Genomic DNA, 23467 nt, shown 5'->3' on the forward strand with positions numbered 1-23467 from the left:
TTGGAAATATCGATTGATGATGATCATCATTATCGATTGCAATTTTATACTTTCTTCTCGTTTATATCTCGACGCTAATTGGATACTCTCGTTGACTCGTTGAGAATGACGACTACGCTGTTCGATCATTGATTTATAGTAAACACGATTGGTTCGTTTGATTTATTTTTTCTTTTCTTTTTTTTTGCTTTGCTTCGTTTTCCTTTTCTACGCAACAACATTGGTTTTTATTTTTCCCCCTCCTTCCCTTTTATTTTTTTAATTTCTTATGATACATACGCGAAGATACTTTTATTCATTATTATTCGTTTATTTCGTATAAATCAATTATTTTTATCTCAACGATTATATTATTATACACTTAATATATTCGTTACGAAATTATTCGCGTGTGTTTTGAAGGAAAATGTATTAATTTAATTAGAATATTAATTATGTTGTTATACGTTTATAAAATATTATTTCCAAATAGGAATTGATAATAAATTATAATAATATAAACAGAAATATTTGATGGTACGGAAGAGAATTATTTTTCTTTTTTTTTTTTCCACGTTAATTTATTCCCGTTATAATTATATTTAAAGATAGAGAGAGAAACAGAGAGACAGAGAGAGAGAGAGAGAGAGAGATTGAATATTCATTGGACGAATCGGAATTAGATTAACGGACGAAAGTTTACTTTTAATTTAAAAAAAAGAAAAAAAAGAAAAAAAAGAAAACCAATAAATAACATGCAATAATTGAATACAATTATTAATATAATAAACGTTAATAAAGTACAATCTATATGTTTAATAAATATTCATGGAAAATAATTATAATATAACCTTAAAAGTTAAATACATAAATAATATATTTTATAAATCTTAAAATTAATTTAATTTTCTTTAAATTTGCAATTTAATATTTTTAATTATAAACTATTAAAACCAAACTATTACATTATGTCAAAATGAGTTTAGTCAACAATATAACAAAAATTCAATGCGTTTGTTTCAACGATTAAAAAAAAAAAAGAAAGATAATATAGATTTTAACGAATGAAACGAAAGAAAATTCTATGCCGATCCTAACGAGGTATTTAATAATCCTGCTGAAAAAATATGAAAAAAAAGAAAGAAGAAAAATATTATGAAGTATCTGTAATAGGGGGTGTGGACGTGTAGGGGTGAAGGGGTGAAGGGGTGGGGGTAAGAAATGAGGGAACAAGATTGACAGGAATGGCGAATCAAAATCGATCAACATTGTTCCTGGTGTCTACCAGCAGTCAATAATAATGATGCCGTATACATGTTACCCTCCGGTCCTGCGAGGGTGCGCGCGACACACGGTGAGGGTGGGTGGTCGGAGGGAGGGAGAGGGTTGGGGTGGAACGCACTCATGTCGTTCCACATTAGCTGGTCGTCGATAGTTGTTCCACTCTCCTTTCTACTCGCCGCCCTTAAAAACCGTCCCAATTTTAACGAAAAATGTCATCTAAATGCGCACCATGAAAATGGGCGCGACCCACTGTCGCCATACTTTTTCTCCCCTTCACTCCCCCTTTTTCCTTTTTTTTTTTTTCTTCTTCTTTTGTTTAGTAAATTTATTAACGAGTCGACGCGACGCGTGTGCTGCAACCAACAAATTTCTACGACGATGATTTGTTTGTTCGTTTGTTTGTTTGTTTTTTTTTTTCCCACCTTTCGTGCGTTTCATTTTTTACGTCACACTTTTTCTTTTTCATCTCATAATTTATTTGCAATTCTAATATAATTCTAATTTGTCATTTATTCAAAATTCGACGAAATAATCCTTCTTATTAATTTTAATAACAATAATAATAAAGAAGAGAACACTTCGTAATTAATAAAACAAAAATATCATTCCTTTTTATTATAATTATTTTACTTTTGTCGTATATAATTTTTAGAAAAAGAATAGACGAATGAAGTAATATTCATTTTAGATGGAGCAGGGTAGGGGGGGAGATTTAATATTGAATTTTTTGTTTTTGTTTTTGACTAATTGATATTAAACTGGTATGGCACACGATTACTGACATTTCACGATTTAACAGTCTTTTATCTCTTTTCATGTGTCAAGTTCATCCTCTTCCCCCCTCCCCCTATCCTCCCCCTTCTCTTCCTATATGTCATTTATCGCCCGAAGCTTGAACGTTGCATCAGTGATTAGAACGACCGTAATTAATTTCGTCGACTGTTAAATGTGTCGATCGGACGTATCCGCATAGTTACCCCGCTGATATGATCATAATAATAATAAACCGCTACAATGATCGCCGTAATGTAATAATATATGTAATAATAAAAATAATACATTAATTAAAGGATAGAGAAGTACTAATTGTCGTAATTTAGTGTAATCAATTATTCGTCAATTGAAATTGTTCGATCTTTCGACTCAAACATTTGTTTCTTTTTCAACTGTGATTTTGCTTTTCAAATGCAAATTTGAAATAATTCAATAATTGAAAATGTGATATATCTTTTTTTATCTAATCACATATGAAAGTATGAAAGTGAATTGAAAAAAATGATTAATATTAAATTAGAACGAATAATGAAACGAAAAGAATATTCGATCGAGTAATCAAAAACGAAAACAGGATAAAATATTTTTTTGGAAAAAATATTTAGAAAGTAAGGGTACATTGCTCTTCCCTACCACCCCCACCCGTTACTTTTTCGTATTCATTGTAAATCGTATGTTTACATTTACGATATCTTAAGTTACACGATTTATTTATGCTTATGTTAGTTCAACTGGTTTTTTTATCAGTCGTATTGTGACAATGATTCGAACACCGATGAAAATTATGCAAATGAACAGAAAAAGATGATCGAAAATACGGAGAGAATATTTCAATACGATTTATATTCCGAGATTATAATAAATAAAATGATAAGTAAAGTATGATTTATATAAAATATAAAAAAAAATAATATCCGAGACTCCTGATTGTTGATTTGAAATTGGGGGTTTTAGAAGAAAATGTTTATTCCGCGATATATAATTAGAACAATTTCTTCGATTTTGTTTAAATAATGTAGAAAGATGATATGATTAATGTACAAGTCGAGCAGTTCGAATGTCAAATTTGGAATTTGGAATTTGGAGTAGAGTTTGGTCACGCGGAACCCATGCAATGGTAGGTTTGGTAATAAGGTGGTGGTGGTGGTGGTAGTATGGGGTCACTCTTTGGAATTTATCGAGTCTCTCTCTCTCTCTCTCTCTCTCTCTGTTAACGGTGGCACTCTCCAGTTTTAACAGTTAAATGTTAACTGGAGCATGAAGCCGCGGGAATAGGTAACTCTTTTGGTTTGCCCACTCCGGCCGTTCTTATTCCGTATTAAAGGCGAACTTCTTATCGATATCGTAAAAAAAATCCATAACTCGTGTCAATGATACTCTCTCTCTCTCTCTCTTTATAATAATGTTTCAAATTACCCTTTTATTAATTTTTATTTTTATTTTTATTTTTATTTTTGTGCGTTTTATTTCAATCGTTTCGCGTTAATTCGAATAATACACGCACTTTTGTACCAATTTTTTGTTCAGATCAGATCCCTACTCTAATCTTTCCTTTTTTTTTGCTTTTGTTGTTTTTGAAAATTATAATGAAAAGGATACACTGCAGGAGGATACACTATATGCGTTACTTTTTCTGTCTCTCTCTCTTATTTTTAATTTATGGAGTATTTCATAGTATTACATAGTATTACATAGATATTCTTATAATTACATTATGAAAAGATACACGAAAATATTCGTTACTTTTTCCGTCTCTCTTTTTCTTATTTTTAATTTATGGAGTATTTCATAGTATTATTTATTTTATTTTATTAATAATATTTATTGACCCTAGCTAGAGCCTAGGCCCCTAAAAGGCCATTAATTACAGCATGTACATGTAATGTATAGATAAAACAAAACAAAAATTAAAATTATGTAATTATTATTAAACTTATCATTATATTAGTAGTAACACACAGTAAGTAGATAAATGTAAAAAGAAAATAGTAATAATAAATAAAAGCATAATAGTTCTATAATAGTAGTATAGTAGTATTGGTTCAAAGCAATAAACATATGGTTTAAAAAAAAAAATTAAATTAATTATTATATATATTATTATTATAGATATTACATAGTATTACATAGATATCTTATAATTACATAATGAAAAGATACACGAAAATATTCGTTAATTTTTCTGTCTCTCTTTTTCTTATTTTAATTTATGGAGTATTTCATAGTATTATTTATTTTATTTTATTTAATAATATTTTATTGACCCTAGAGCCTAGGCTCCCCGAAAGGCCATTAATTACAGTATAGTACAATGTAATGTAAAGATAAAACAAAACAAAAATTAAAATTATGTAATTATTATTAAACTTATCATTATTAGTAGTAACGCACAGTAAGTAGATAAATGTAAAAAGAAAATAGTAAATAATAAATAAATAAAAGTATAATAGTTCTATAATAGTAGTATAGTAGTATTGGTTCAAAGCAATATAAACATATGGTTAAAAAAAAAAAATTAAATTAAATTAAATTATTATTATATATATTATTATTATATATTATTACATAGTATTACATAGATATTCTTATAATTACATTATGAAAGATACACGAAAATTCGTTAATTTTTCCGTCTCTCTTTTTCTTATTTTTTAATTTATGGAGTATTTCATAGTATTATTTATTTTATTTTATTTAATAATATTTTATTGACCCTAGAGCCTAGGCTCCCTAAAGGCCATTAATTACAGTATAGTACAATGTAATGTATAGATAAAACAAAACAAAAATGAAAATTATGTAATTATTAAAACTTATCATTATATTAGTAGTAACGCACAGTAAGTAGATAAAGTAAAAAGAAAATAGTAAATAATAAATAAAAGCATAATAGTTCTATAATAGTAGTATAGTAGTATTGGTTCAAAGCAATAAACATATGGTTTAAAAAAAAAAAATTAAATTAAATTAAATTATTATATATCTATTATTATTATATATTATTACATAGTATTACATAGATATTCTTATAATTACATAATGAAAAGATACACGAAAATATTCGTTACTTTTTCTGTCTCTCTTTTTCTTATTTTTCATTTATGGAGTATTTCATAGTATTATTTATTTTATTTTATTTAATAATATTTTATTGACCCTAGCTAGAGCCTAGGCTCCCTAAAGGCCATTAATTACAGTATAGTACAATGTAATGTATAGATAAAACACAAACAAAAATTAAAATTATGTAATTTATTAAACTTATCATTATATTAGTAGTAACGCACAGTAAAGTAGATAAATGTAAAAAGAAAATAGTAAATAATACATAATAAAAGTATAACAGTTCTATAATAGTGGTATAGTAGTATTGGTTCAAAGCAATAAACATATGGTTTAAAAACAAAAAAATTAATTAAATTATTATTATATATATTATTATTATATATTATTACATAGTATTACATAGTATTACATAGTATTACATAGATATTCTTATAATTACATAATGAAAAGATACACGAAAATATTCGTTAATTTTTGTCACTCTTTTTCTTATTTTTAATTTATGGTATTCCATGGTATATTCCATAGGTATTCTTATTTTCATTCGACCCCTTTCATTCTAACCCTTTTCGTAACTACTGACTCGTAATATACTGGTCGTAATACCACCCTCCCCCCTCACAAATCATGCCATAAACAAAATCTTTAATATCCTTACGTCGATTTCTAATAATATTTTCATCCGTACCTTTTCTTTCCTTTTTTTTTTCTTCTTTTTTTTTTTTTCTTATCATCTCCCGTAATTATTTCCGTATCTCTTATGTCGAATAAATCTATAGAATTGTGAATTACGAATGTATCCTTTTATATTATTATTTATACTTATATATGCATCTCTCTCTCTCTCTCTCTCTCTCACTCTCTCTCTCTCTTTTATTTACAATTCAATGATTAGTATATTCTTATCTTAATTATCTAATATTACATCAATCTCTTACGTCTCGTTCTAATAATATTCGAATCTTCTGTTTCCCTTTTACTCGTCTCATTCTATCAAAACCCATGGAAATGAATCATGAAACCCCCTTTCTCTCTCCCTCTCTCTCTCTCTCTCTTTGTTTCCAGTTACGATCGTTACGTTAGGATACCTTTTAAATTTCTCTTTTCATTAACTTATATTACATCAATCTCTTACGTTCCCGTCTAATAATATTCTAATCTTTTATCTTATCTACGATCTCGTAATTAGTTTCTAAGTTTTTTTCTAATAAAATCATTAATGGGAAAATGAATTATGATTCTCCCTCTCTCTCTTTCTCTCTCTGTCATTCTTATTACGAAAGTTTACGTTCAATAATTTGTTTATTTCAATCCGTATCGGTATCTTATGTTATATCAATCCACTTACATTTCCTTCTAATAATATTCTAATCTTCTTCTTTTTCTTCTATTCGAAAGATTAAATTCATCTCATAATAGTGCCTAATTTATTTTATAATATTAACACTTCTACCTTGAACGGTTCGAAAAAGAAAAAAGAAAATATATTTTTTAATAATATTTTATTTTATTTAAAAATAAATAATATTAATTTTATATACCCTTCCACTGGATTCTTTTTTTTACGAATTATTATTTGACCACGCACGTTGATAGGTTTACGATTAATAACTTTTCATATATCAAATAAAATATTCATAAAATCTTATCGAACATTTTTTTCTCGTCTTATCTAATCCATTCTCATTTCAAGATGATTTATTATATTCATCATTATTATTAATATATCGATTATACTCGTGTAATTATTATCTATATCATATATTTTCTATTTCTTTTCTTTTCCTTATCAAATAAATCCCCTTTCGATGGGGTTTACCTCTTCCTATGTTCCATATCTCACGAATGGGGGAGGGTGGGGGGAGGGGGAGGATCATAGAAAATTATCTTCCCTTTAATACGATCATTTTCAAATCGATTATATTAAAAAAAAAAAGAATCCAAGTAGTTGAAGTAAAATTTCCGAAAATAGTTGAACTATGAAGTATCATTATAAAAGAAAATGAAGAGAGAGAGAGATAGAGATAGAGAAATAGAGAGAGGAAATAGAGAAAATTATTCGATAAAGTAGTTGAAGTTCGAATTGGAATGAAGACTTTAAACGAGATACGCGTTTAATTTAAATTTATTGCTCGATATTCTCTCTCTATCTCTCTCATACACATACACATACACAGTTCAGTTAAGATACACAAAGTTATATTATACATGGAAGATACTTCTTACCTTTTCCATGATTTGGTCTCACAGAGATGCACTCCAGTGGCATAATCCTTTCCTTTCCTTGTTCCTACGAGTAATCTCCTTGAAACACGTAGCAGAACCGTTGAATTTAGAGCACCCTGTACGCCTGGGGAATATACCGGGTGTACCGCAAGCTACCCAACTATATATACATACGGATTGGAGACGCAGACTCCGTTGTATCGATCTGCGCTGGAAAGAGACGAGAACACGGGATAGATTCGAGTTTAACACAGAGAAAGACACTCGTACACACACATATATACATAGATAGAGACTGGGATGCAAAGAGATTGCGAGTTTGAGGAACCAATGAAACGATGATAGAACACAAATGCACTCTACACAAAAATATGTGAAATGTATCAAAGTAATTCATTTCATTGTATTTCATTCCTCTTTTTAATTTTAAAATATTATATATATGTATGTGTGAATTTATGTTTGTGTTCGTATGGAGATGAATTTGAAAGGAAAATATTTTGGAAAGGACCAATTTACGTATCTTTTTAATACGGAAAATTTTCGAAGTACGATGATTGTTTTTCAATCGTTTCACTTCCAATTTTTCCTCATTAAAATCTACTCGAGCCCTTTTTTTTTGTTCTTAACCCTCGAAATAGTCATTTTTCCCAAAACCGTAAGCGAAACGTGTCCAAGCATCTCGAATATATGCTGACTGGGATATATTTTTAACAATAAACTTGTCGAAAGGTTCTTATTATTTTTTTTCTTTTTTTTTGTGATAGAAATAGGTCATTTTGAGTTTAAAGTGTTAAACGATAGCTAGAGCTATTGAATGATTCAAAAATTGAATCGTTGAATGATTCAAAAATTAATAAAATGAATTGAAAAATTATTTAATATATATATTTGTTATTATTATTATTATTATTATTAACGATAACGACTATTGGGAAAATTGTGATGATTTTTTAACTAAATGTTGTTGTTGTTTTTTCTTTCTTTTTTTCCTTTTGCAATCAAAAGATGAATTTTTACTTAATCGCGGTTTAACGCTTGCGACGAGAGAGAAGCAAGTAAATGGATGATACTTAATTTGCGGAAATATTATCTACGACACCTGGACTCTCCGGTGCGCAACCCTTATTAATTATAAACTGATGAAAAAATTTAACCCCTTTCAACCACGAAACTTCTCTTTTACAATGTTGTTTCGCGCTTATCGAGAGGTTCATTTATTTATTTATTTATTTTTCTAAATAAAATCATTAATAATAATAATGCATACATTTTTTTTATTTTTCTAATAATAAATAAGAATAAATAAATATCAATATAAATAATATTTTAATTAAAACATGAAAAAATAGATTTTTATCATTCTTGATGAATAGACGAAAAAGAACATTTTTCGGAACGAAATTTTTGATTCAAAAGGGTTTCAAATCCGACAATAAGCAATGCCCCTTATTAATTATAAACTGATGAAAAAATTTAACCCCTTTCAACCACGAAACTTCTCTTTTACAATGTTGTTTCGCGAGAATCGAGAGGTTCATTTATTTATTTATTTATTTTTTTAAATAAAATCATTAATAATAATAATGCATATATTTTTTTTATTTTTCTAATAATAAATAAGAATAAAATAGATATCAATATAAATAATATTTTAATTAAAAATGCGAAATATATAATAGATTTTGATCATTATCGATGAATAGACGAAAAAGAACATTTTTCGGAACGAAATTTTTGATTCAAAAGGGTTTCAAATCCGACAATAAGCAAAGCCCCTTATTAATTATAAACTGATGAAAAAATTTAACCCCTTTCAACCACGAAACTTCTTTTTTACAATATTGTTTCGCGCTTATCGAGAGGTTCATTTATTTATTTTTTTTTTTTAAATAAAATCATTAATAATAAATGTATATATTTTTTTTATTTTTCTAATAATAAATAAGAATAAAAGAGATCAATATAATAATATTTTAATTAAAAATGCGAAGAAATATAATAGATTTTGATCATTCTCGATGAATAGACGAAAAAGAACATTTTTCGAAACGAAATTTTTGATTCAAAAGGGTTTCAAATCCGACAATAAGCAAAGCCTCTTATTAATTATAAACTGATGACAAAATTTAACCCCTTTCAACCACGAAACTTCTCTTTTACAATGTTGTTTCGCGCTCATCGAGAGGTTCATTTATTTATTTATTTATTTTTTAAATAAAATCATTGATAATAATAATGCATATATTTCTTTTATTTTTCTAATAATAAATAAGAATAAAATAGATATCAATATAAATAATATTTTAATTAAAAACATGAAATAATAGATTTTGATCATTCTTGATGAATAGACGAAAAAGAACATTTTTCGGAACGAAATTTTTGATTCAAAAGGGTTTCAAATCCGACAATAAGCAAAGCCCCTTATAAATTATAAACTGATGACAAAATTTAACCACTTTCAACCACGAAACTTCTCTTTTACAATGTTGTTTCGCGTGCATCGAGAGGTTCATTTATTTATTTATTAATTTTTTTAAATAAAATCATTGATAATAATAATGCATATATTTCTTTTATTTTTCTAATAATAAATAAGAATAAAATAGATATCAATATAAATAATATTTTAATTAAAAACGCGAAGAAATATAATAGATTTTGATCATTATCGATGAATAGACGAAAAAGAACATTTTTCGGAACGAAATTTTTGATTCAAAAGGGTTTCAAATCCGACAATAAGCAAAGCCCCTTATAAATTATAAACTGATGACAAAATTTAACCCTTTCAACCACGAAACTTCTCTTTTACAATGTTGTTTCGCGCTTATCGAGAGGTTCATTTATTTATTTATTTATTTTTTTAAATAAAATCATTAATAATAATAATGCATATATTTCTTTTATTTTTCTAATAATAAATAAGAATAAAATAGAGATCAATATAAATAATATTTTAATTAGAAACGCGAAGAAATATATAGATTTTGATCATTATCGATGAATAGACGAAAAAGAACATTTTTCGGAACGAAATTTTTGATTCAAAAGGGTTTCAATCCGACAATAAGCAAAGCCCCTTATAAATTATAAACTGATGACAAAATTTGACCCCTTTCAACCACGAAACTTCTTTTTTACGATGTTGTTTCGCGCGCATCTAGAGGTTCATTTATTTATTTATTTATTTTTTAAATAAAATCATTAATAACAATAATGCATATATTTCTTTTATTTTTCTAATAATAAATAAGAATAAAATAGAGATCAATATAAATAATATTTTAATTAAAAATGCGAAATATATAATAGATTTTGATCATTATCGATGAATAGACGAAAAGATCATTTTCGGAACGAAATTTTGATTCAAAAGGGTTTCAAATCCGACAATAAGCAAAGCCCCTTATTAATTATAAACTGATGACAAAATTTAACCCCTTTCAACCACGAAACTTCTCTTTTACAATGTTGTTTCGCGAGCATCGAGAGGTTCATTTATTTATTTATTTATTTTTTAAATAAAATCATTAATAATAATAATGCATATATTTCTTTTATTTTTCTAATAATAAATAAGAATAAAATAGATATCAATATAAATAATATTTTAATTAAAAACATGAAATAATAGATTTTGATCATTCTTGATGAATAGACGAAAAAGAACATTTTTCGAAACGAAATTTTTGATCATCGTCATCCTCCAACGCGGTACGCGAAATTCAAAAGGGTTTCAAATCCGACAATAAGCAAAGCACGTAGAATTTTGGCTTTGTTCTTTTGACGTCATCCTTTATAAAATGTGAATAACATATATTACTATTTTTAAGTTACAAGGGTAGACCATTTTTTCCCATATTTTATGAAATGAAAACCAAAGGAAAAAGTACTTTGTTCCTATGCTATAATTTTTTGTTTTTATTTCTTTCTCTCTCTCTCTCTTTCTCTCTTTCTCTCTCGTTTTTTCGTTAGCTTACCGATAAACGTGGGATTTTCGTGTCACGTAAAATATCGTTCGAAAGTAAACGAAGGAAGAAAAGAAGGGTTTAATAAAGGAAAGAAATTGTTCTTAGTTATACGATTATTTTCATTTCTTATGATTAACTCGAATTAATTATCGATACTAAATACATTTCAATTGTATATTTGCTATTGGTATTTGTATTTGATCATCAACCAACCTTTCTCGTTACTAACTACCTATTAATACATTATATAAATTTGTTATAAATATTAACGATATCGTATTGCAAACGAAACTTTATTTTAACGAAAGAGTCTTTTTGTTTTTCGTTCCACTATATTTAAAACTCTCGACAAAAATTTGTTCTTTTTTTACGCTAACTTAAACGCAACTCTGACCGAAATTGGAGTATAAACGAACGAAAAAAAAAAAAACAAATTGCAATTAATTTCCAGCCTTCTGTTTCTTTTCCTCGCATCATTATTTTATTATTATTATTATTATTATTGATTTGATGCGTTGTGGTGGTGGTATCAGTATAAAAAATTAAAATAAAATTACAAAAAAATTAGAAAGAATTAGAAAAGAGGAGGAAAATCGTAGGATAAATATTTTTGATTTGATGCGTGGTGGTGGTGGTATTGGTATACAAAAATTAATAAAAAAAAAAAAAAATTAGAAAAGGAGGAAAATCGTAGGATAAATGTTTTGATTTGATACGTGGTGGTGGTGATGGTATCGGTATAAAAAATTAAAATAAAATTTTTAAAAATTAGAAAGAATTAGAAAAGAGGAGGAAAATCGTAGGATAAATATTTTTGATTTGATGCGTGGTGGTGGTGGTGGTATTGGTATAAAAAAAAATTAAAAAAAATTAAAAAAAATTAGAAAAGAGGAGGATAATCGTAGGATAAATATTTTTGATTTGATGCGTGGGGGTGGTGGTGGTATCGGAATACAAAAAAATTAAAAAAAAATTAGAAAAGGAGGAAAATCGTAGGATAAATATTTTTGATTTGATGCGTGGGGGTGGTGATGGTATTGGTATATAAAAAAATTAATAAAAAAATTAAAAAAAAATTAGAAAAGGAGGAAAATCGTAGGATAAATATTTTTGATTTGATGCGTGGGGGTGGTGATGGTATCGGTATAAAAAATTAAAATAAAATTTTTAAAAATTAGAAAGAATTAGAAAAGGAGGAAAATCGTAGGATAAATATTTTTGATTTGATGCGTGGGGGTGGTGGTGGTGGTATTGGTATAAAAAAATTAATAAAAAAATTAAAAAAAATTAGAAAAGGAGGAAAATCGTAGGATAAATGTTTTTGATTTGATGCGTGGTGGTGGTGGTGGTATACAAAAAATTAAAAAGAAAATTAGAAAAGGAGGAAAATCGTAGGATAAATATTTTTGATTTGATGCGTGGTGGTGGTGGTGGTATCGGTATGAAAAAAAAAATTAAAAAAAAATTAGAAAAGAGGAATAAAATCGTAGGATAAAATGAAAAACTAGGTACACCACTGTTACTGTGTCGTGTCGTCGGCGAATCGTCGAGGGAAAACTGCGGAACTAACGGATTATTCGTTGTTTCCTTTGAAAGGAAATCGGATTTCGTTCATGGATGGATCTCAATCTAAAAATTCCGAAGCGTAACAACGAACTACTACTACCACCACCACCACCACCCGACATTCCTTTCGATTTCTTTTTTTTTTTTTTCCCTTTTTCCCCCTAACTTCTCTTAGTAGTAGTAGTAGTAGTCACCAAATGGTACAAGCAAGCGTCGTGTTGTACGATTCTGGACGAAAGTTAAATCGTCCTACCGAGATTATTTGAATCGAATCGAATCGAATTGAATGCCACACGCATCCGAACTATTCCATTCGATACTATCGATTTAATTGATCGATCGCACACGAAAGAAAAGACACCGCACGCGTGGCCGGGCTTCTGTTGGAACTTTAGTTTCTCGCGTATCATTCGATTTATTTTTTGTTCCACCCGTTAAATGTTTCTTTCTCTCTCTCTTCCTCTCTCTCGTTTTATTTCTTTCTTCTTCTTCTTCTTCTTTTTCTTTTTTAAAGATAAACTTAACTCCCGTAATTTTTTAACGAGCGAACATTTTTATTTTTTTATTTTATTTAGCGTACAGTAAATTATCAATTATTCGATTTTATTTATTTCTTTTTCTGTTCTCTCAAAGTACAATCCTTGGGGGGAGAGGGGGACTAATTAATAAGTGGAGAATAATTTTTGTTTCGTTGTTATTATAAATTTTTTTTTTCTTCTTCTTTTTTTTTTTTATCACGATAAAGAAAAAATCGTAGCGAATTTCTTGATCGGAATCAGAGTTGTTGATCATATAACTGTTATCGGCTTATTCCGGTTGTACCCCCTAAATATTTGTCTTCCTATTAGTATACGCTTGGCAGAGTAATGATTCGCGACGGGGAAGTGTTTACCAAATTAAGCTTCGCTTAAATTTCACGTAGAAACCAAGCCGTACTACTCTACACACACACACACACACACACACACCAGTAAACGTTAGAGAGGTAAATGCGATTGTGTATGCCACGCGAAGCAAATTACATCGTTATTTCGAGCTAATTTGCACGGATACCGATCTTCCTGGTTGAAACTTCGTAATTATTGTCGTTGTTGTGTCGTTGTTAAATAATGTCGAGCCCACTGATTATTAAGATAATTTATTTTCTGATACGTAAGATACACATATATATGTATATGTGTATTTGTGTTAGAGACACAATTATTCCGTACGAATCATCAAAATATGCCATTTCATTTCCTTCCAATTAATTCCAATCCATTCTTAGTTAAGTTCATTCGAAATGTTGTGCTCGTTGTGTTAGTAAATCTATACCAAAGTATTTTCTTTTCGATTGTTAATATTGAAAAGAAAATAAAACAAAACTAAAGTAACAAACTTTTGCACTCATGCGATCGCATCTAACGTAATCCCCAATAATCCCAATAGTTTCGTTTTTATAATGTTTTAATGAGCATCTTATTTGAAGAAACATATTAGAATTAATTTTCATAAGTGTCACGTAAAAAATAGTAGACTAATTCGATTAGAAATTGATTGAAAAATAATGATACGATTAAATGATTAACGCGTGTCAAATTGTGTTTTATAATATCTCGAATAAATAACAAAAATCAACCACATAAATATTCATTTACGTAGAATAACTTGAAAATATATTAATAGTGTATCGTGTTACACATATATTGTGTTACGTACCACATATTCATATATTCGTGTATTTCCCAACTTGCATACAACATATATATTCATATATATATATGCATATCGTACAGCACATGGTAAAATCTAATAAAACTGTTATTCGGAATATGTATATCATAGAAATAGAAATTGGAAATATATTTCACGTGTTTCGTCTACGAAATACATACGCGAGACAACATTCAAAAAATTCCTATTTTCCTTCCTTGTCATTCTGGTAGCATAAAACTAAATGAGTAAGATAAAGATAGGAAAATATAGGGTTGAGTTAGCAAATAACGATAAGTTAATCATTCAGAATTTGACGATAATTATCGTCGACTACGTGTCGCCGAGGGAAACGAGGAAAGCACGAAGATGTTTATCTAATTATTCCACGAGAAACAAGTTAATAACGAAGTAGGAAGAGGAAGAGGAAGGGTGAAGAAAAGGGGATGATAAAGAAAAACAACTGTGTAAAAGAAAGAAAGGAAGCGAAGTGAAGTAAAACAGCGTGACTTGGGAAATGTTTGAAATGTCTTGGAGATTTTAACGAAAGACCCGTATAATAACATTTAATAACTCATCTTACTTAAAACTTATCAAAACGGGGGTATCATCTTTCTCTGTCTATCTTATGCGAAGAGAAAATAAGAGTAAAATCCTAGCGTTTAATTTGAAGGAGTCGAGGACACCAAAGAAGGGATTTGCGTGAGTCGTTCCCTGTTGAGAAGTGAAACTAAAGAAAGAGAGAGACAGAGACAGAGAGAGAAGCTTGGACAGGTTATTAAAGCTGAAAAGGAAGAAGAAATGAAAGATAAGGAACGAAGGAAGAAAGGAGAGAAACGACAAAAGGTCATAGACGCTAGAAATTCTCTTCCTACCACCCTCCACCACCCTCAACCAACCCCCAAGCACCACCACCACTACTACTACGATGTTTATCGTGTGCCGGTTGCACTTCAGCTTGGCCCATGCTCTCACCCTTGCTTGCTTGCTTGCTTGCTGCATATCTTTGACCCAGATAAGAAACTAAGAGAACTTCGAGTTTCCTCTTCTTTCCTTTTTCATTTCCCCTTTCTTCTTCTTCTTCTTCTTATTCCTCATCTTCTTCTATTCTATCTTTTTTAGCAAAAGCCCTTCTTCCCCCTTTCCCCTTACACCCTGCGAGTAGTAGTAGTAGTAGTCCATAGCCCTTAGGCCATGGAACATTTTCCTCGAACCCTTTATAAACATTTAACCCATGCTTCGTTTAACGTAGTTCGAATAAACGAACGAATGAGACGATCGTCTCATCTACTGTGATATTTTCCATTTAACTTTATACCACACACACACACATGTATACGTATATACTTATCCATGAAATTCGTTGAAGGAATCGGTAAGAGGAAAATCTTCCATGGGGATTGGTTGGTTAGAGTTGGTTGCTTGGTTGTCGGTGATGTTATATACATTTTTGATCATTCTAGCATGAAATCGGTCATAGGATAGATGTCCTATCATGTCATCGATGAGAAAAATAAAGGAAAAAATGGAAAATCGATAAATGCACTTTCGTCCAGTCGATGGGGAGGGGGTGGGGGAGGGGGGAGGGGAATATATAAAAAGATAAAGATAGATAATAGGGGAAATAGAAGAAGAAGACAAGAAAAAAGGATAATAAAAAAGATAAATAAAATCTATATTTCTAGCAGAGAGAGTAAAAGAGATGGAAAAAAAGGATATAAAAAAAAAAATAAAAAAAAAATGATAAGAGAACTCTTTTCGCTAGCATGATCCCTCGCATTATCCTTTTCGAAATCGAAAGACAAGAGGCATACTAGACTGTTAACGTTCGTATTATAGAAACGTCTTGAACACTTTACTCCCTTTGGTGTCCTCTCTCTCTCTCTCTCTCTCTATCTCTCTCATTCTCTTCAGAGATGATCGTCGTCGATAGTGACGTCACAACCCACGGCAATGACGTAAAAGGCAGGGAACGTTAAGTTACGCAAGCGTCGAGAAACGCAAGAGTAGGGTGCGCCTCGATCACCCAGTGCCCTACATTTCCCCTACTACGTTTACATTTCTACTCCCGTTTTTCAACCCCCGTCCCAACTACCCAACTACCACCTCCAACCCAAACCTCCCCCCCCTTCTATTACTAACTCCTCCCTACCAACCCTCTACTACTCACCTAACTTGCTTGCTTGCTTGCTTGCTTGCTTGCTTGCTTTCACAAACCACCCCCTTTCTTTTCATCCCCTACTTCTTTCTTTCTTTCTTTCTTTCTTTCTTTGTATGTATGTGCTTGTTTTTTATATGTGTGTATTATTTGGAGCTTATGGGGTTGTCAAGAGACTCTTTCTCTCTCTCGACACTGCCTAAGCTCCCTTCGGAATCCTTATGGGGCTACGTGGAAATGCATAAGTAAACAAGAAAACAAACGTTTATCGTTTGTCCGATAGGTACACGTGACATAAATCGACAACGAGTACCTTTTTCTTTCTACTTGTTATTTTGTGAATGGTGAAAAGGAATGAATTTTCTACTTTTTTTTTTTTTCTATATTATTCTTCTATTTTATTTTATTTCATTTTATTTTATTTTGTTCTTTTCTTTTTTTTTCTCCTGGGAGGAATTTTTATAGGATCGGAGGGATGGGGTTAATGAATTTGACGAAAAGATTTCTTTTCTTTTGTAAGTGATCTCTTCGAATGATTTTATTTCATGTAAATTGAATTTTACGTTATACACATCCACACGCGCGTATAATAAATGATTGAATTGATATTTTATTGTGTATAGGTTAAACCTTAAACAACTTAGAACCTAACTGCAATCACCGCCGCCGCCACCACACAAGTTTGCATATTCTGAAATTAGATATTTTCGAGTTATAACCAAACCTCCGTCCGAAAGCTGTCACGAGTGAAATTTAACCTGAAGCAAAATTTGCCTTTACCAACACAAATAACCGCGCACAATTTCATTTCGACGAAATCTCTAAACGTCCAATGGGAAAATATAACAATAATATAATCAATTAATAATTAAATGATTATTTTATATTCGTTCGTAAGGCGTGGAAAATTATTAATGCCGATTAATTCATTAAATTCAATTATCAAATTAATAATTTTCGAATGATTTTTTGCGATAGGTTTATATAAAAAAAAAGAAAAATAAGAAAAAGAGTATAAAATAATTTGAGAAAAATTTGTAAGGAGTAAAGGAATCGTTAGAAAATAAGATTTGGGGTTGACAATGTTTAGTTGAGATTTTTTGATAGGTGCTCGACCTTTTTGTATCCCGAATAATCGTAGTATTCTCCTCCTTGACTTTGGTATTACCACCCCCGCCGACGATATATTCCTTGGAGATCAAATTTTTCCGAGCAGAGCTAAGAGACTACTACCTTCGTGTATCTTTTTCTTCTCGAAACAACTCGAATAGACTGTCCTGATTTTTTTCTTTTTTTCTTCCTCTCAACTTCACGAGTATAATAACTTTCTATATCTATGGATGACATATAATATAAAAAATATAAAAAAGAATAAAGAAGAAGAAAAAAAAGGGGGGGAAAAAGAATAGCGAGATGTTAGAAGCAACGTAAAGAAAGAATCTTAAACGTGGAATGCTTCTTTTGAATAAGTTTCTTATTATGAAAATAAAAAAAAAAGAAGAAGAAGAAGGAAAGGAAAGGAAAGGAAATCGTAAAAGATAATTCGTTTAAAAGAACAAATTGAAAAAAAGAAAGGAAACAAAATTATTCCTACAAATTAGCGTGGTAAGATAAAAATAGAAAATGTATTCCCTATTTTTCTTATTCTATTTTTTTTTTGTTGCGAATTTCACAAAAAAACAGTTATTTCTCGTAGGATTTTTTAAAAGGTTTAGTAGTAGTAGTAGTAGTAAATGCTAAGGTTGAAGGTGAAAATCATTAAAAAAGTTAAAGAAAATGTCGGAACTGATTTTCTTGAATAATGAACACGTTGATAGGATTTCTAACGTCGTTGAAAAGCACGTTGGAAAAGTTATCGGATACTGATAATTAAAATGAAAGAGTCAAAGAGAAAGAGAAAAAGGAAAAGGGGGCGAAGTGGGGGGAAGGGGGTGGGAGGGAGGAACAGAGGGAGAGTAAAAGAAAATCGAAGTTTGAATTATGAATGCGAGCTTCATTTAAAATATTTCATAATCAAATTGAGTGTACATCGATAGAGTACACACACACACATACACACAGATAACCAATCGAATGAATATTTATCGAGTTAACAATTTCTTTTAATTATTCGACAGAATTTGTTATAAATATTTTTCGTGTCTCATTGTACGACCCTTTATGTGTTTATTTAATTAATATTAAATTATTAAATGAACGTAAAAAAAGATGAGACACATTGATAATTAATTTTTTTTTCTTCTTCTATATTTTATTTTACTTTTTTGTTTTTTTTCGTTATTAATATACATATCGGTTACGTTTATTATTCATCGATAAAAAGAAAAAAAGCAACGAAGAAATGGAAATATTTTTCGAAGTAAACGTCTCGTGGAAGTTCGGAAAAAAAAAAAAAAAGAAAAATGTATTTCGTGGTTACGTTAAGGAAGGGAGGAAGAGAAGGGGGGGTGGAGGAGGAGGAGGAAGAGGTAAGTTTTTTCTCTTATTATTGCCGATGGAAATTTTCTGGGACAAGAAATGGGAAATAATTTGAAGAGCAAAGTTTCAACTGGAAAGTTGCGAAATAAATGTAGTCGAGTTTCTATCTCTCTCTCTCTCTCTTACTCATTGGTAGCATCGTCGCGTCGGTTAGGGCACAAAAGTAAAGTAAATTTTGGTTAACATTCGTGAAGAAACTTCTTCTTCTTCTTCTTCTTTTCTCGAGTATAGTAGGAAAAGTTTTTGGTCTATGAGATTTAGTCCGATTTTCGAATGAAATTAATTCGCTTATTAGGCACCTCTCGCACCGTTCCCCAACCCCCACCCACTCATCCCCATTCCGTGTCTGCACACGGCCGATTAAAAGTTTCGAGTCTATCGAGTAGTCCGACAATTTCTACTTTTATCTTTCTTTTTTTCTTTTTATACCATCGATAGGGAATAATCGAACAAAGGGAATAGAAATGAAATATTAAATTTTATTACGATTGAAGGATGGTACCCCGAATTATTATTATCGTTTAACTTTTAATATACGATGAATAATTTTTATATCGATTATATTGATATATATATGTAAAAATTATATTTTTTAAATCCCTACAGAGATACTCTGATTTAATTTATTATTTTATTCTTTATTATTCTACCCCTTAAACCCTTACACTTTTCTCGTTCTTACTATACTCTTTTAAATCTGATACTCGTCGATACTCTTTCACACACTCGTTAATCTCACTCGTCAAATTCTTTTAAACTCTTAACACTTTAACGACCGCTCACACAACATGTGTGTGATGCTACCGCCGAAGGTTTTTGTCCAGTACCACACTCTTTGTGTGATAATTTATAAATGTAAACAATTGTGGATACTGCTATTGGCTTCATATTTCATTGTCACGTCTTTTATTATGGGTAATTATTGCCTATTTTTTTCTTTTTTTTTCGGCCCCTGACGACGTTTGACTGCGTAGACGTGCGGTCGTTAAAGTGTTAATATAAAACTCTTGCCCCCTCCCCTCTGCCCATTTTTTCTCACCTTATAAACTATTTTCCTTCTTGTATTCCCCCGCATATCCACGCTAAATACGCGTACTCACTCATACTATCTCATTTTTCCCCCTCACACCACGATCTTTCTCGAACCATTCATATTGAACAACAACTTTCTTCTTACATTTTTTCTAACCCTTCCTAACTGACAAATAACTTTGCTTTTTCATTGAAATACGAATATATTTAGCAATGATCCTTCTCGAATATTCATATCTTAATGTTTCTGCTTATATTTTTTCTAACTTTTTCTAACTGACAAACAACTATTACTTTCATTTGAAATATGTAGAAATTTAGCAACGATCATTCTCGAATATTATTCGTATCTTCAAGCTTCTTGTTCATGTTTTTTCCAATCCCACATATATATGTATAATTTGCATTTATTAATTAAAATGTATAACTCGTCTCGGATTTTTAGATTCAATTATTCGTGTATTATAATAAAATTAAAGAGCGTAATTAATTTTCGTTACAGTATGTATCGCGTTATTAGATAGTTTCATTATTAATATAATAATAATAATAATAATAATAATATTAATATCGATTGATCGAGAATAGACATAATACTCTATTTTAAACGTTAACTATTCCTAGATACGCAAATATAGTGTGTTTCGCTATTAAAATACTAATAAAGAAGAAGAAAAAAAATCTTAAAATATTTGCCAATTAATTTTTTCAATACTTATTTGCATATTATACGTGATCATTATCTAACTAACAATACAAAGTAGAGTAAAGGGGGTGTGGTAGACGAGGAAAGAAAAAGAAAAAAAGAAAAAAGAAAGAAAAAAAAAGAAAGAAAAGAAAAGAGAAGAGAAGAGACGAGAAAAGGAAACCACAAAAAAAAACCAAGAAAAAAAGGTAATCAATCAATATATTCCAGAAAACACACGTGCTTTTCGTAATTAAAAAAAAAGAAAAAGGAAAGATAATAAATAAAAGGCTAGATCGGTGATGCGACCTCTCATGGAGCATGGGGGGGGATGTAGGAAGAAGTAAGGGGTGTTGGTGTTGGTGGCGGCGGTGGTGGTGGTGGTGGTGGTGGTGGTGGTTTCGATCGGTCGGTCGGAAATCGTCGGGCCGACTTTCGGCGCGACAAAGAAGGGCGGGAGGGGTCATTAGGGGGGAGGGAGGGGGATGAAGGTTGGGTGGGGGTGTGCACGGGCGCGGCGCTGAGCTCGGATCTAGGGGGATGAAAAGGGGTCTTGCTGCTGCTGCTGCTGCTGCTGCTGCTGCTAGAGTTAAGGGGTTGGTACAAGACAGAGAAGGAGAGAGAGAGGGAGAGGGGAAGAGGAATGGTTGGAAGCTGCGAATCTGGTGGGAGATTTTGCTGGAGCGGGGGAGAAACTTCCACGTATATGTAGAGAGAGAGAGAGAGAGAGAGGGAGAGGGAAGGCGCAGGCGCGGGACGAGGGTTGAAACAGCGGATCGGGGTTGCTCACTACGCCCGGGACATCGTGGCTCGACCGGATGATAGAAAGAGAAGGGGGAGGATAGAGGATACTGGGGGAAAAAAAGAAGTGTAAAGGGGGACGCGGGTAAAGGTAGTAAGAAGGAAGGAGGGAACGAAAAAATAGATAGAGAGAGAGAGAGAGATAAGGGGTTGGGAGGAGGGGGGAGAGATGGATACATGGATGGATACACGCACGACGAAGTCAGAAAATTAGAGTGAGAGAGAGTAGGTGAAACAGAGAGGGATAGAGATACATTGGCGAACATTGGTGGGAGAGGAAGAGGAACCGAGAGAGGGATGGGTGGTAGATACCAGCTACAGGGAGGAAAGCAGTGAAACGAGAGGGAGGGAAGGAGGGTGTGTGTGCGCGCGCGCGTAGATCCAGCACGAGAGGAAGGAGAGAGAGAAGAGAAGAGAAGAGAAGAGAGCCCTGGAAAAGCCGGGAGTGTTCCTCTCCGACGACCCCCATCAGTCGAGGTTTCCGCGAGGGAAAGCTACCCTCGTCGTGTCCTCCTCGTCGTTGTCGGTCGTCGGTCGTCGTTGTCGGTCGTCGTGGTGGTTGTGGTGGACGTCGTGTTGGACGTCGTGGTGGTCTCTTCGTTTTCGTCTTCGTCTTCGTCTACGACGTGTTCGCGTTTGTACCTGTCGTCGTTGTCCTCCTCGTGAGCAATTCCCCTAGAAAAAAGTTACTAGCTAGTTAGAACTTAAGCAGCATCTATCTTCCTCGTAGATTTTTTCATCTCGTCTTAACCGGTGTGTGCGCGCGCGCCTAACGTCCTTCCGCGAGTGGGAAAATCTTCTTTCTCTCTCTCTCTCTCTCTTTCTATCTCTCTTTATCCCTCTCATTCTGTTTCCGTTCCTCTCAAACCGTGTCTCCGCAGCATCCGCGAGGCCAGAGGTGTACACCTCGTGGACGGATGCTACTCGAGCTCCAAATCTCCAATAGGAATCGTCACGCCTATATTAATCAACCTCCTCCTCCTCCTCCTCTCCTCCTCCTCTTTACGTGTGTGTATTGTCCTCTGTGTGGTAGACGCTCATATATATACATATATCTATATATAATATATATATGTGTGTATATCTATTAATGAATATTAGAGAGAGAAAGAAGACACGACGTATTACTCGTGATTGGTTACTGGAACAGTGTTGACGCGTTCATCGTCTAATTTCAAGATCATCGATTATTCGTGATTACTTTGAAAAAAAGAAAAAACGAATCAAAACAAAACAAAAAGGGGGGTAGTTTTGGTAATTGGAAAAGAAACTCGTCTCAAACGTTGAGTTAATTAACTCTCCCTTAATTTATTAAGAGGGGGGGTGTTGAGTGGGAACATTTTTTCTTCGTCGAAGTGTAGCAGAAAAGAAAGCAACAGCAGCACACCACCACCACCGTCGTCGAGAACACCAGAAAATCCAGGCGAAAAGTTAGCTACTCGGAAGCTGAGAGAGGGAGCCTCCTCGCGTTCTCTTAAACTAAAGACCTCTTTTCCCTCTTCTTTCTTCCTCCCCCCCGCCGCTTCTTCCCCCGCCAACCAACTCCCCTTCGGGAATTGGGAGCCCGCGGAGGTCGAAGAAAGAAGAAAGACGCTTGCTTAAAATCATGAGCGAGGGCACGCAGAAATCTCAGAGCAACTCCTCCGTGCCCGATGGCTCCCCGGCTCGACTCGAAGCCGGTACGAAATTCCTTTTTCCCTTTTTAATTATTAATTCGTTAATATTTTTACGATCATTTTTTATTAATTT

General features: G+C 31.7%; 2 long non-coding RNA genes across 2 annotated transcripts; one reads left to right on the plus strand and one right to left on the minus strand.

The window, feature by feature from the left end:
- Positions 1-5595: 5595 nt before the first annotated feature.
- Positions 5596-7549, minus strand: LOC122524690. The gene is made up of 2 exons (XR_006305601.1): positions 7330-7549; positions 5596-6093 (listed from the first exon to the last, which is right to left on the minus strand). It is a non-coding gene; the product is annotated as an uncharacterized LOC122524690 (long non-coding RNA).
- Positions 7550-21949: 14400 nt separating this feature from the next.
- Positions 21950-23081, plus strand: LOC122524608. Its single transcript, XR_006305587.1, has 2 exons — positions 21950-22380; positions 22820-23081. It is a non-coding gene; the product is annotated as an uncharacterized LOC122524608 (long non-coding RNA).
- Positions 23082-23467: the final 386 nt, after the last annotated feature.

This window comes from Polistes fuscatus, unplaced genomic scaffold (genome assembly GCF_010416935.1).
Source record: "Polistes fuscatus isolate 324 unplaced genomic scaffold, CU_Pfus_HIC Scaffold8, whole genome shotgun sequence".
Classification (NCBI taxonomy): Eukaryota; Metazoa; Arthropoda; class Insecta; order Hymenoptera; family Vespidae; genus Polistes; species Polistes fuscatus.